Source organism: Apodemus sylvaticus, chromosome 14, assembly GCF_947179515.1.
Source record: "Apodemus sylvaticus chromosome 14, mApoSyl1.1, whole genome shotgun sequence".
NCBI classification, from domain to species: Eukaryota; Metazoa; Chordata; class Mammalia; order Rodentia; family Muridae; genus Apodemus; species Apodemus sylvaticus.
This window is the reverse complement of record NC_067485.1, coordinates 62,992,634-63,006,260: the sequence shown is the minus strand read 5'-3', so window position 1 is coordinate 63,006,260 and position 13,627 is coordinate 62,992,634.

The following is a 13,627-nucleotide window of genomic DNA, read 5'->3' as shown; positions in this document are numbered from 1 at the left end:
TGCAACTGTGCTCATCAGAGGCAGTAAGGTCAAAAATAATGGTGGCATTAGCCAACTCTCAAGAACTGTGACAAAAGACTGGACACAATCAACATTAAAGGAAAAAGACTTACTCTGGTTCCTGGCGTTTAAGGTTCCAGCTGGATATATTGCTTTGAGCCTATGGCAAAGAAGACGCAAGAAGTTTGTGCTAAGGGGTCCTAGTATCTATATCCCCTTCGAGGGCGTACCACCAATGACTTAATTTTCTCTAGCCATGCCCCACCACTTACAAATTGTGTGATGAGCTGACAACCACACCTTTGGACCATGGTCTCTGAGAGCCATTGAAGGATGCAAACCACAACATATGGTTGAGTAGATTATCTAGAATCACCTTCCCTTTCATTCTCTGCCTTTACATACCTATTACCGTTATGTACACAGACACGGGAGATATTTTTAGAAAATACATCTTTTAAAAAGAAAAAAAAATAAAAGGTCCAGCTATGGAATGTTTATTTGATCCAGCTGTGCAGCGTTATTTGCTGATTGAAGAAGTTAATATATTCATACATATATGAATACATGTATATTCTAGTCCTGTAAGCAATAGAAAGCAGGGCAGGATGGGAGTGAGAGTCTTGAGCTTTGCACACCTGCATGCTGGTGGGGGAGGGGCTCGGGGGAGCTCTCGTGCTTCAGATGCAACGTTCAAAGTAGACAATACATACTTCTGACCTGTTTCACTGTTTCAGCAATATTAAATGTGAGTTTAACTTAAGTTTTCCCAAAGGCTCCAAGGGAACAAAACTAAGATTTTTTCCTTTTCTTTCATGGGTTCTTCTGCTACAGAAAGTGAAGGTATCCTATGGTTAACAAATGGGGAAGATTATATACTCCTATTTGTTGTTCCTAATCACAAAGCTAGCCGCCATCTCTGATTTCCCACATTCCTTCCTCCTCGTAGCAGTGAACTATCACCAAGTCCTGATGTTTCTATTTCCAAGGTGTATGTTGCGTGGGGCTACTCCCTCTCCTGGACTGGACACTGTAAAGGATCCTGTATTAGGAATATGGTCGGGGCTGGAGAGATGGCTCAGCTGTTAAGAGCACTGACTGCACTTCTGAAGGTCCTGAGTTCAAATCCCAGCAACCACATGGTGGCTCACAAACCGTCCGTAACAAGATCTAATGTCCTCTTCTAGAATGTCTGAAGACAGTTACAGTGTCGTTACATATAATAAATAAATAAATCTTAAAAAAAAAAAAAGGCTGGGCAGTGGTGGTGCACGCCTTTAATCCCAGCACTTGGAGGCAGAGGCAGGTGGATTTCTGAGGCCAGTCTGGTCTACAGAGTGAGTTCCAGGACAGCCAGGGCTACACAGAGAAACCCAGTCTCAAAAAACCAAAAAAACAAAACAAAAAAAAGGGGGGGGGGATATACCCAGAAGGGAATAACAGAAAACCAAACTGAAACTTTTAACAAAGAGAAAGTGATTTCCCTTTAAAGCATGGCCTGGAGTCAGCAGTCCAGGCCTCCTGCAAGCTCAGGATGCCCCTGGGAACCTAGGCTCTGCCATTGTTTCCTATCCTTCTCACTGTGTCAGCTTTCATGTCACACTTGTTACTCCACTGCCTCGAGATGGCTGCTCAGTGAGTGACCAGCCATTGCTGCTGCTCTCCAGAGAGGAGAAGGGTGCGAGCAAAGGCGGATGCCCTTCAAAGGTTTACCTGTTCACTCCTCAGGAAGGCACTGACTGGAGACATATCAGTCAGCGCTCTATGCTCAGACCACTCGACATCCAAACCTTCGACCTTCCTGAGGTGACACGGTAGTCTGTTTATGTGGTGCTTCTCGTAGCTTTTTAAGCACATGTCTCTGTCCATCTGAGGCAGAAAAGGTAACGGTATTTCTCAGACTCCCTTGCAGCGAGGGAATACAGAGGTGTCAGGAGAGAGGCAGGAAAACTACTCACACCGTTGGTGTCATTCTGGGGTGATTCTTCAGTCACCCCCTTCCTTGTGATGTGATTTCAATCATTAGGTCAAGGTTAAGTTTGCCAATTTGGGGCCTGGGGCTCCAGGTGTTTGAGCAAGGATTGCTATGCAACTGTACGCAACCACAATAAAGCACTTTATAGAACTCTTGGCTGGGGAGTGGAGAATCCAACAAGAGAACTCTGTTCTCAGCACCTCACCAGTGGGCTATTGATAGATAGTAGTGAGATTCGTCTGAGTAATCTGGATGCTGGGAATTGCAGCAATATTTTCTTTCTTTCTTTCTTTCTTTCTTTCTTTCTTTCTTTCTTTCTTTCTTTCTTTCTTTCTTTCTTTCTTTCCTTCCTTCCTTCTTTCTTTCCTTCTTTCTTTCTTCCTTTATTTTTTTCTAAAGATTTACTTATTTATTTTATTTATATGAGTACACTGTAGCTGTCTTCAGACACACCAGAAGAGGGTATCAGATTACATTGCAGATAGTTGTGAGCCACCATGTGATTGCTGAGAATTGAACTCAGGACCTTTGGAAGAGCAGTCAGAGATCTTAACCACTGAGCCATCTCTCCAGCTCCTGCAGCGATATTTTCATCCTCTGCTTGATACCTAAATAAGTTTAAGGCTAATGGGCAACTTGCTTCCTGGAAGCAGATCTTCATTAGATACCTTGTCTGGACCCTGCCCATTCTCCTCTGCCTTCCCTTGCTTGGATTCTCCTTTTGGAAGTAGGTAGAATGACAAAGTGTGTTGGCAGAGAAAAAAGATGAAGTAAAGCCAGTTAATCCCACATCAAAAACTATCAAATACACCAGCTATCAAAGTAAAAATTGGCCTGAGAAGATAGCTCAGTTGGTAGAACACCTGCCTAGCATCCACAAAGCTCTGGGTTCGATCCCCAGCACCCCATAAACTAGGTATGGTGGCACATGCCTGTGATCTCAGCACATGGAAGATAAAGGCAGTATTATAATTAGGTCATTCCTGTAGAGAGACTCTCTTATAAGCATCACCTGCCAATAAAAAAGCTTATGGCCAATGAGCCGTGGCAGAAAATAGTAGGTGGGACATCTGGGAGGGAATTCTGGGAAAGAGTCAGGACATGGGAGATTCCTCCCCTAACTCCCCCTCCCCCAAACGCTGAGGAGACCAGCCACGTAGCTGAACCCAGGTTAGAATAAAAGAGATAATAAAAGCAAATCAGAGAACAAGTCGAAACAATTGGCTGGGTATTCATTAGTAAATAACTAGCCTCAGACTCATTATTTCTGGGAATTAAGTGGACGACGGGAGGAAAAACTTACCGTTTACACATTCCCAGATCAGAATCTCCACTTCAGACTTTCCACCATGGTTGGCACAGATTTATGAGAGGGATGAAGGTGAGAGACAGATACTCAGCCCTGATGCTCCATCCTCTGTCTATGGTGATAAAGAAGGCGACAGGAGGGAGCCAGCTGCAGCGTTTGTCACCAACCTTTGCATAAGAGTCCCGTCCCCCCCCACCCCCCACAGCACGTGAGAGGACTTCAGATACTGACAGACAGCAGTGCTATGTGAGGAGAGAGCCACACCCAAATGGCAAAGATGGTTCAGAATTCCAGCAGTCGCAGAGGCTGCAGGGGATGCTGACAGAGGCTGTCGCTTCACTCCCTGCTCTGCCTGCCTGCGGAGTCCTCCCATAAGCTCCCTTTAGAGCGATTGCATGGTCCCAGTCAGTTAGGAACAGGAGTGCATACGTGTCTGTCTCCTGATAGGCAGTAAGAAGCCAGGGTTTGGCTCAGTGGTGGAGCACTTGGCCAGTGTGCAAGTAGAAGCACCCGCAGAACTCAGGGGGAAAACTTAAGCTTCATGCCTGGCCTTATAATCAGTAAACGTCTCATGTAATAATCACCATGCTTAGAATTAACATTATCGCCAGGCGGTGGTGGTGGTGGTGGCGGCGGCGGCGGCGGCGGCGGCAGCGGCGGCGGCGGCGGCTCACACCTTTAATCCCAGCACTTAGGAGGCAGAGGCAGGTGGATTTCTGAGTTCGAGGCCAGCCTGGTCTACAGAGTGAGTTCCAGGACAGCCAGGACTACACAGAGAAACCCTGTCTCGAAAAAACAAAACAAAGAATTAACATTATCTTCTAAATCAATCCCTTTAAGCACAGTCGCTGATGTCTGTCGCCCTCTGTGGGCATCCTCCTGACCTTAAGCCCCCTGTGGGCTCAGTGGTGGAGCACTGTGAGTCATCTTTGGAGGCATCCTCCACCATCCCAGCAGATAGCATCATGAAGTGCCTGCAAGAGTGGCCAAAAGAGTGGCCCCTGTTGGCATACATTTTTGAACTTCTGTATTGGGTTCTTTTTTTTTTTTTTTTAAGATTCATTTATTGTTATATGTGAGTACACTGTAGCTGTCTTCAGACACACCAGAAGAGGGCATTAGATCTCATTACAGATGGTTGTGAGCCACCATGTGGTTACTGGGATTTGAACTCAGGACCTTTGGAAGAGCAGTCAGTGCTTTTAACCGCTGAGCCATCTACCATCCTTCCAACCCCTGTTCCACTCTAATCCTTCCCCTTCCCTTCCCCACCCCCCACCACAACCACCACCCCCCACCCCACTTAGGTAGGAAAGGTTAGGGGAGCAAGGGGACACAGAGCTCTTGAGATTACTTCCTGCTGATTAGAGGTGTTAGGTTCCTAGACGCAGTAACCAGCAATCCAGCAACACCAGAAGCAGCTGCTGCCACAGGCCCTCTAGGGCAGGGCCCTCCTGGGCAGGGGCCCTCCCATTTTATACCCTCTCCAGAATCTACAGAATTAAACTATCTGCACTTGGAAGAAATCACATTCTTCCTAGAGCAAGAGACAATCATAGTGAACGACTGGACAAACTGAAACAGCCCGATACCCCATACCTGGGATTAAAACAAAGACACTCACATAACATAACTGGGTTTTTTTTTTTAAGGGACCAAACTTCTCACTACAGCCCTTCTTGGCTTCCTAGTTTCCTTGAAATAGAAACTCGAAGGTGTGATTCTGGGCGCCAAGCCTCCTGCGTGTGCCCTCCTGTCATTGCCCGAAGCCCTGCAAGGTTAAGACTGGACCTGCTCTGCCTCGAGGTGTGACCTCAGGAGGAGGCTACTGGCTTTTTTTGCCTCTAGCTGTCTGTAAGAATGGGAAAGTAACCCCTTCCCTAGTCTCCCCACTTGTTTGGAGACTGGAAAACCTTTTAAGACCGGCCTCTCTCATCACCTTCATTTGGGAACCTGCTGTCACTTGCATGATTGTTGGCAACCCGCCTTACACTGCCTTCAGATTGCCCACGAGCTGTTCTGTCTCCCGGATGAGCATTTGGGGTGGGGCCTAAGTCCAGGCTCCCCACTGGGACTCTCCCATGGTGCATCCGTGCCTCGGAGGCATTAGACACAGCTGTGCAGAGTGAATATCAAACATGATGCCTAAGGACTACGGGTCCCTTTGGAACCAATTCCAAAACCACCTAACCCGTAGTGGTAGTTTTGTTGTGTTTAGAAACAATTCACTCACGGACACAGTTAATGTCCGTATGTCTCCTGTACCCCCAAATATTAATATTCAATTTGAAATCCCCTGGGTGTTAATCCTAAGTGTGACTTCACGGTCGTGAGCAACTATAAGATGTTCGTTCTTTGTTTTAAGGTTTATTTTATTTTTTTATTTTATGTGTGTGAATTTGCTTGCATGTGTTGGTATGCACATTGGAGTATAGGTACCTAAAGAGACCAGAGGATCCCCCTTTGGAATGAAGATTCAGGCTAATTTGAGCCTCCCAATATGGGTACTGGGATTGAAAATCAGAGTTTATGCAATCTCAATACAATCTCTAACTGCCAAGCCATCTCCATGGTCTCCAGAAGTTTGCTCTTGCCTAAAAGATTATACATGCTTCTTAATTTTTTTTCTAATTAACCAATAACTTGTTATCACCAACTGACAGTTTGAACCATAAATTCTAAAATCAAAAGAGGAATTCTTTTTTCTTCTCCCTATAGGTGGAGGCTGGTCTTGAACTTTCTGATCTCCTGCCTCGGCCTCCCAAGTGCTAGGATTAGTGGCTTGAATACCACACCTGGCAATTATGAAACAGTATCTGAGAACATTTTATGCACCTTCCCACTCCAAAACTTAACATAGCACCCAGAATGCAGTGGGCTGACCTCTGATCACCAGAGGTCACAATTGTTGTAGGCTGATGATACAAATTAACATTTTTGTAATCTGATTCTTCTATAACGATGTCTTGAGTCTGGGCTGTCTTCTTTTTTTCCTAGGAAAAGAAAATACCTCCTTTATGTCAATAAATGGTACCTTTAACCTACGAAAGCTTTACAATCATATTTTGAAAAATGAAGAGTAAAGGGTTGAGAACACAGCTCTGCATCAGAGTGCAAAAGGCCTGAGCACCTTGCTAGCATGACATGAGACAGTTGTGTGAAACTGCCTTAATGTCTATGCTGTGGATTTTAATTTTGTCATTCGCCTTATTGTGATTATATATGTTTTACCAAAAAGACTCACAACAACTGAAATGTAAATTAAGTAACACACAAGAATGTTTTCATATTTAAAATAATAAACTTTGGAGCCAGAAAGAAGATTCATTGATTCTCAGCACCTTACAACCCTTTCTAACTCCAGTGCTAAGGGATCTGCTGCCTTCTCCTGTTCTCCGAAGGAACTGCACACCTGGGGTATACACTCGTACGCAATACAGCAATACACATAAAATTACACTAATAATAGGGCCGGAGAGATAGCTCAGTGGTCGGGAGCATTTGTTGCTCTTGCAGAAGATCTGGGTTCAGTTCCCAGCACTCATCGTTCTGAAATCATTCTGAAACAACCATCTGAAATTATAGTTCCAGGGGCCTCCATGCCCACTTTCGGCTGCCAAGGGCACCAAGCTTCTATGTGGTACATATACATACACTCAGGCAAAACACTCACACATAAAATCAGAGTGAATAAATATAATAAAATGTTAAAGAGTAATAAACCATTTAATAGCATTGTACTGAAAATCACGGAGAATTAAATCTATCAGGTCCAGAAAGAAACTGAAGGGAAATACACCATCTGCTACCATGCTCGCTGAAGAATTCACACCCACCAATACTATCCAACTTAGCACAGAAATTTACAGTCATGGAAATAGATTTCCTTACATTGAAATGTACTCTCCCAAAGTCTGTCTCACCATCAATTCAACTTATCTGGCTTTACTATCCAATAGAATAGGCTGTCAGAATCTATACTTCCAAAACAAATCCCCATTTCAGGCAAAAGTAGATCACTAGGCCTTCCTAAATAGTAAAAATCTGAATGTTTCTCAGGCATCTCTCATTTTTAAGTCCAAGTTAATTTTGTGTATCAGCTAAATTTCCAAGAAAAAGAGCTATCTTGGTATACTTTCTTCTCTCTCTGTCTCTCTGTCCTCTCTGTCTCTGTCTGTCTATCTCTGTCTCTGTCCATGTCTTCTCTATTTTTGTTGCTGCAGAGAGGAGAGAGAGAGAGGGGGGGAGGAAGGGAGGGAGGGAGAGAGAGAGAGAGCATATCCTTATACATAATTCTAAATGGATCAAAAATAGCACACAGTAGGCATTTGGTTCATGTCAAAACTTCCCATGAGTCTGTTTTCTCCTTCTGCCAAATGGCTTCTGGGAATTGGAGTCAAATCATCAGGCTTAGAACCAACCCTCTTTGCTAAGGCACAGCACTGGACCAAAGCATTTTGTTTTTAAAAATGAAAGAGATTTGTTTGTGTTTCACTCACGCCATAGGTTATAATAACTCTGTTGAACCAATCTGCCAATCAACAAGGGCCTATGGAGTGGCCATTATCCCTTTACCCCTGCTTCTGGTTCTGTTATATATATAAATTATGGCTGCACAATATATGCATATCTCTGTATGTTCCTGTGAAGAGATTATAATTTAGTTAATTAAAGACATGTCTTAAATGACATTTCATTAAATTGTGAAATTTTTAAATAAAGTTAAGAAAAATGTAAATTATAAATACAATGGAAGAAAAGGAAGCAAGTGATAGACCACTGTGTCTTTGAGTACAATGAGAAGTCAAGGGTGGATTTAAACCCACAGTCAGACGACTATTTCACGAAGAGGCTCCTAGCAACATGTGTTCTCGTGAGGAAGAAGAGAGCAAGAGGCAACTGTAGGAGCAGTCAGTGGTGTTCTCAGTTCTAACCCTACGGGGAATGAGGCTTTGCTTTGGGAGTAATGGGAGGCACATCTGGAGGGAGGGAGGAATCCCCCAAAGACCAAGGCAGAAGAATCCAGAATGTCTGCAGAAGGGACCAGCAGCCAACTACAGATTCTGAAGCACAAGCGTCGTGGGAGCTATGGTTTGTGATTTCCTTAGTGATTGCTCCCCATATGAAATCAGTGAAAGGGTGCTCTGTAAAGTCCACATCCACACAAGGATTACCTAGAAGCTCCTTTCTATCCTCCGTGAACCAGTTATTAACAACAGAATCGATCCTTTATCTTTGTAGAATTCTGTTTACACGCGAGAACCGAGTCATGTAAAATGTTTCATAACACTTTCTATAGTTAACATATCCCATATGAAATCTGCCAGGCAGAGTGGCGTGACCCTAGCGTTCCAGCATTTGGGAGACAAAAGCAAGAGGTTGAGGAGTTCAAGGCCAGGCTAGGCTACAGGAGAGCCTGCCAAAGGCACAAACGACAAAATTATAGCTGATCTGGAATACTTTTTTCCACTGGTGAGCAAAAGAATATCCTTAAAGTTCATTTTTATTTTGTTTGTGATAGGGTCTTCATAGTCTGACCTTGAAAGAATTTGTTTGTGTGTGTGTTTGTCTGTCTGTCTGTCTGTGTACTCATGTACACTGTATGTGCGAGTATGTATATATTTTCTTTTTAAAATTTGTATCTATGAATTTATTTCTTTAATTTGTGTGTATACTCATATTTTTGAATTTGTGTATATGTATGGATTTTCTTTTTAAAATTTGTGAGTGTGTTTATTTAATTTAATTTGTGTGTATATGTGTGTGTGTGTGTGTGTATATATATATATATATATATATATATATATATATATATATATATATATTCATTTTAAAAATGTGTGTGTGTGTTCAGGTGCAAAAGCCCACAAGCACTATGCAGAAGACAAAGGAGAACACAGGGTGAATCCTGATTCATTATGTGACATTTTACTCCCTTGAGTTGAGCCAGGACCTCTCTCTGAGCCTGGGACACAAATTGTTTTCCAACTGGGCTGGCTAATGTTGGAACCTCCACCATCCTCCTGCCTCCACCACCTAGAACCCTGGGTCACAGGAGCACACACAGGGTTTTTATGTGCGTGCTGGGGACCAGAACTCAGGCTTAATTATGCAGTCAGTTCTCTTAACTGCGGAGCCTGTGTTCACAGCCTCTGAAACTCTCTTCAGTGACTTAAATGAAAATATAACTAAGTAATTATGACAGGGAAATGGCATCAGTAAGGAAACATAAAACACAAAACAAAGCCAGAACCTTTAAGTTCTATTGTGTTATCTTTGCTCAAGTGAAAGTTTATTGTCACCTAAAAAAATAAAATTAGGAAATAAAACAACATTGGCAGGAAAGTGAAATCCAAAAAAAGGTAAGAAGAAATAACTTGCACAATTCAGCTAAAGTAATAATAATAATAATAATACATGCTTCTAGATGGATTGCCTTTTGTTTATTAAATGCTTGAAATAAGACAATTAAACATAAATGTAATCCAATTCATGTGTCCAGAGAGCTTATAAAATAATAGAAATATATAGAAGTGTTAAGGAATATTTACTAGAGACAGGGTTTGTCTGTGTAGACCTGCCTGCCCTGGAACTTGCTCTGTAGACCAAGCTAGGCTCCAACTCAGAGATCCCCCTGCCTCTGCCTCCCAAGAGCTGGGATTAAAGGTGTGTACCACCACTGCCCAGCCCATTAGGTTCTTTGTTTTGTTTTTAAATAAATGTTATTAACACAAAAGCAAGAGGCCTGAAGTCTTCCTTCAGGGATGTGAATGGGGTGGGGTTCGTGGAAGAGAGCTTTTCTTTTCTTTTTTAAAGATCTTTAAAGTGATGCCTGGGCAGGAGGACGAGTGAGGAAATCCATCCAAAATGACATTTTTTTTTTCAGTAATCTGAGTAGGAACTGGGGTTCCCACAGGGAAATAAGATGGAGAGGAGAGATTCGCAGGAGGGGACAATGGCAAAGTTGACCGTGCTCAGCCAATAAGAAGGGTATTTGTGTCCTCTGCCCATTCCAACTCGGAATCATTCTTTAGCTGGAATAGTGCAGGTAATGAAATACAAGAATTTTCCAGGGAAGATAGAGTCATAAAGCTACCATGGCGTGGGACAAGGCGGGAGGAATGAAATTGATCTAGCAGAGGGTAAACATGAAGGACCAAAAACCTGGTGTAACTCTCCTCCACCTCCCAGCTCCTGCAGTTCCTCCTCGCAAGATGGGCAGCCCTGGTGCTGGAGACCTCACTGTCTCCTTCCTTTCTTCCTTTTGCCTCTTTCCCATCTTATTTTGTGGAAACTGCCCTTGGACGAGGTTGGCCATACTTCTACTGCAAATCTTCTATAATGCAGCAAGTGTTGACACACTTAATCTCCTTTAATGTGGCAAGTAATGAGGTCAATTAGCTGGAAAACCTCAATGCAAAGAGAGCCGACAGCTCTTATCATTCGCCAACGTTTCCCTTGGTGGCCATTATTCCTGCATCAAAGACCTCCCGTAACCCCAAGGATCAGCCGGTTCCTCACCGAAAATGACCAAGTATGCTTTCTCCTCAAGCATATTTACTTAACAAAACATCAATATCTAATGAATTGGACTGAGACCTTAATTTGCATACTCACAAGCAACATTTTTTTTTTAAAAAAAATTCATTAAAAAACAAAACACTTGACATTCTAGAATGGCCTACAAAGACATCCTCCAAAGATCAATTAGTTTGCAATTGGTTATCTAAATATTTAATAGCACCCGGACATGATATTGAATGGACTCTAGCTTGTAAAAAGAGTACCTTTGCATACCACACCAAGCGTGATTTTGCCCAGGGATAATGATCTTGCCAGCCTAAAGACCACATGAGGTCTTTGCTGTGGTCGGATGACACTGGTAGCTCGTCATCTCAATGCTTGCCTGGTCCCCAGATGATGGTCCCATTTTAGGAAGTTGTGGAGGCTTAGGGGGTTGGACGGAGATAAAAGGAAGCAACCTGGGATCAGGTTCTTGGGGTTACGAGATCCTTGGATTCTTCCTGTCTTGTTCTCTGCTTCCTGGTTAGCCATCAAATAAGCAACTAGCTTTGACACACACGTCTGCTGCCATGATGTCTCCCCAAATACCCAGGGCCACAGACCATGGGTCACACCCTCTAAATCTGAGGTACATTTGACCTTATGGCCGGCATCTGGTCACAGCTGCGGGGGACATAACTCAGACACTTTCCTGAGCATAACAGTGGTGTCCCAGGGTTGCCTCCCTGCTCTTCTTGGGCTCCTTTCTTGCTGAGTTCCACTGTCGGTTGTTCCAGAGCTTAGTCTTGGTGTCTGATTCTTTTTTATGTCTTGTGTTGTTCTCATACTTTAAGAAATGAAACACCTTTGTTGTTGTTGTTGTTGTTGTTGTTGTTGTTGTTGTTGTTGTTGAGACAGGGTTCTCTGTGTAACTGAGAGCTGACTGTCCTGGACTGACTTTGGAGACCAGGCTGGCCTTGGACTCACAGAAATCCACCTGCCTCTGCCTCCTGAATGCTGGCATTAAAGGTGTGTGCCGCCATGCCTGACCAGGAAATGTCTTATGTCAACAAGCCCCAGTGTCCAATCGTCAACTCCGATTCCTCCCTTGGACTTCAGTCTCCCATGCCCTCCTGTCTCGGACATGACGCTATGAATGTCTCATAGGTACCAAACTTAATGTAGCCTGAGCAGAACTTCTGATAATATCCTTAAATTGAGACTCCCATAGACTTCCACATCCCAACAACTAGCAACTCCATCTTTCTAAAAACCTCTGGTTAAAAAAAAAATCAGTATAACCCACGGCTTTCTCTTTTCCTTCTCACACCTCCGACTAAACTGTAGGAATCATACTGGTTTTGCTTTCAAATCCTCAACTGCCACTATTACGGAGCAGGCGGCTCTCTCCAGATTCCTACACCTCCTGACTGGTTTCTCTATTTTGTTCTTCTTCCCTGATCCACTCCTCTCCCATCTATTTGAAATATAACAGCCAGGCGCTCCCTTAAAGATCTCCTCAGTTCAGCCTTCCCTAGGATATTCTCACTTCGTGGAGAGCCGAGACCCTTACAGTTGTGTCCATCACTCCTTCTGATAATTCTCTGCTGGATCCTTCCTTTGCTCCAGCCACTTGGCTTAGTCCAACAACCACACCCTCAGACCCAGCAGAGATTCCTCAAGACCTTTGCCTCTCTCTGTCCTACCAAGAATACCTTTTAAGACTGGTGTGGTGGTGCACGCCTTTGGCCCCAGCAGTTGGAAGGCAGAGGCGTGTGGATGTCTGAGATCAACATCAGCCTGTTTTTAAAAAGTGAGTTCCAGGACAGCCTACACTCGTAAACCCTGTCTCAGAAAACAAAACAAGCAACCCCCCCCCCAACTACAACAACAAAATACTTTCTTCAGACATGTTCATAGCTTCAAGTCCTAGGTTCAAAGTTACTTTGTCAATCAGTCTTCAATTAACACATGTGTGTGTTATGTGTGTGTGTTATATGTGTATGTGGCCTGCGTGTATGTGTACAGCATGCATGCAGAGGACAGAGGGCATCTTTCAAGGGTTGGTCCTTGCTTTCCACTTTGTTGAGGCGTGTTTTTGTTATTGCTGTTGCACTAAACACCGAAGCTAGCTGGCCTACCGTCTATTTCACTGCAGGAGTGCTGGAATTAGATGTTCTGTCCCACATTTGGCCTTATATGTGAATTCCAGGGATCAAACACAGACATTCAGACTTGATGAGTGTCTTAGTTAGTGTTCCTATTGCTATGGTGAAAAACTATCACCAAAGCAACTTGGGAAGGAAAGGGTTTCTTTGAGCTTACACTTCCAGGTAACAGTCCACCACTGTGGGAAGTCAGGGCAGGAACCTGGAGGCAGGAGCTGATGCAGAGACCATGGAGAAGTACTGTTTGCTGGCTTGCTCCTCATGGAGTGTTCACCAGCCTAGGGATGGCGCTACCCACAGTGGCTGGGCCCTCCCACAGCAACCACGAAGAATATGCTCTCAAGGCTTGCCTGCAGCCTGATCTTATGGAAGTGTTTTCTCAACCGAGGCTCCCTCCTCTCTGAGGACTCTAGCCTGTGTCAAGTTGTCATAAAACTAGCCAGTACAAGGAGCGACCACTTTCACCAACCAAGCCATCCTCCTGTCCCTCGACTAACTTTAAAAAAAAAAAATCATAGCTCTCACTGTGTTCATTAGCTTTTCTTGTCACAATGAAAGAATGTCTGACATAAACAAGGGAGAGCAAGATTTCTTTTGGCCGTTTCTTCAGAAGTCTCAGTCCACACGACCCGGCTCTACGGGCTTCATGGTTGTGGGAGCGCGTGTGAGAGG